Below are 2262 nucleotides of genomic sequence, written 5' to 3'. Positions count from 1 at the left end.
GCAACAATGAATGAATGGAATTCCAAAAATCTCTGTAGATGTTCATTGAAATGAAAAATAAACAACCTAAATTTTAAAAAAAAAAGTAGAGTTCTTGTCTATTTCCATCCACCAGACCAAAACCCAAATCACTGAAGCCCTGGAGTTGATTTGAGCTCTTAGTGACCCTCATTTAGTTTCTGAGGCTGTATGTCTTTTAGGAAAGAAACTGTCCATTTCGAATAACTGACACTTATAACTAACAGTTGTATATATGTTGTGCAATACTTCTCCAAGACTCCTTATAAAAGATGATAGAACTTCTAAATCAAGCTTTTCTTTTAAGAAATTTTCTATCTCTAAGACTCTGTATTTAAATGTGTCCTCTTAGCATCTGTAATTGTATTTCTTAAGTTTTGGTTTTCACACTATATGTAAAACGGAAAAAAATTCAAATTAAAACAGCATTTTTTAAATTAACTTTAATGAACATTTACAAAGATTTTGGATTTCCATTCTTTCATTGTTGCACTTTTCTCCCTGCCCACCCCTCTCCACCAAGTTCACTCTTCTCTTTGAAAAGTAAAAGATTCCTTCATTGGTATACAATCCCTGTGTCCTCCCCTCCTCCCCCCACCAAGTACACTCCACTAGGCAACCTTCATTCCAGACTCGTGATAACCATAATACCCTATCATATATCGCTTTTAACCTGTTCTCTCCCTCATCTGTTTCAATGCAGTATACATAATTTATTCAGTTTTTCTCAGTCTTGTCCGAACCCTGATGTCAGTTCCATTCTACAACAGTGGTATTTTAAAGCATAAAATAATAGTGATAGAAGTGAATTTGTTATATATTGATCTACACAATAAAATTTATAGGCATAGTAGATTTTAACCTGCCTTTTAAAAAATTTAAAATGATTGAAAATGTTTTCCTCAAACATAAGTCTGGATAGCCTTCATGTGTTGATTGGACAAAAGTTGCTTAATTGTGAAAATACATTCTACTCTTTGAAAAAGTAATTAATCCCATATTTGGAATAAAATTCTTTGTAATTTTTAGTTGTATATTATAGAAAACTTGGATTTAGGACTAATTAAGTATCGTATTTCTGAAATAGCTTTTAGTAAAACTTTGTTTTTGTATAGTGTAGATTTTTTTCTTTCTAGTAAATCTGAAACTAACAGACAACTACGCTGCAAAAATCGACTTTGTTTTCACATCTGCTCTCATTACCTCAGTTACTGTGCCAATCCATATCATCCAAGGTCTTCTCCTGCACAATCTCTCTCCCCTTTTACGCATGATGTCTTTCTACAGGAAATAGTACCTCCTGGAAATATGCCCCAAATATGTGAGACAGAGTTTCAAAATCTTTGCTTCCAATGAGCAACTTGGTTTCATCCTTTCTAGGACAGAAATATTTGTTCTCTTAGCAGTTCATGGCATGCTCAATACTTATCTCCAGCACCACAGCTCAAAGGCATTGGTTCTGTTATGCTTAGTTCAGCTTTCTGATTCAAAGCAAGTAATTGTGAAGACCATGTCTTAGATCAAGCATACCTTAGTCCCTAGACTGACATTGTAGTTCTTCAGTACTCAGGAGAGGCCCCTGGCAGCAGATTTTCCCAGTGCAATTTGTCTGTTTATTTCCTGGCTGCTAGTATCAAAACTATTTATTGTGGAGCCATGTAAGCTGAAATTGTTAAGAGTCTCAATCTCTTCTCCATCTATCAAGGTGCTGCCAATAGGCCTAGAAGTGAGAATTTTTTTTCCTTGATGTTGGGCTGCAATCCATACTGAAGAATGAAATCTCTGATCCTCTGCTGCAAATGTTTTAGACTCTTCTCAGCTTCAGCAAGCAAGGTTGTCTCAGCTGCATAACACGGGTTGTTGATTAGTTTTCCTCCAATCATGGTGCCACGTTCCTCCTTATAAAGCCCAGCCTCATGAATGATCTGTTCGGCATATAGATTGAAAAGTTATGGAGAAAGAATATATCCCTTACACACTCCTTTTCTGATTTTGAAACGTGCGATGTTACCTTGCTCTGTTGTTGTTGTTGTGTGTGTGTGGTTTTTTAAAAGTTAATTTTAATGAAAATTTACAGAGACTTAGAGTTTGAAGTCATTCATTGTTGCACTTTTCTCCCTGCCCACCCTCTGTCCCCCCAATTCACTCTTCTTGAAAAGTAAAAGAAAAACTCTTTCATTGTTATGCAATCCCTCCCCTCAAGTCCACTCAACTGTACAACCTTCATTCTGGACACCTGTCATG

The sequence above is a fragment of the Elephantulus edwardii genome, unplaced genomic scaffold, assembly GCF_000299155.1.
Source record: "Elephantulus edwardii isolate Elephantulus edwardi_28Jun2011 unplaced genomic scaffold, EleEdw1.0 scaffold00277, whole genome shotgun sequence".
Lineage (NCBI taxonomy): Eukaryota > Metazoa > Chordata > Mammalia > Macroscelidea > Macroscelididae > Elephantulus > Elephantulus edwardii.
This window is presented reverse-complemented; position numbering follows the sequence as displayed.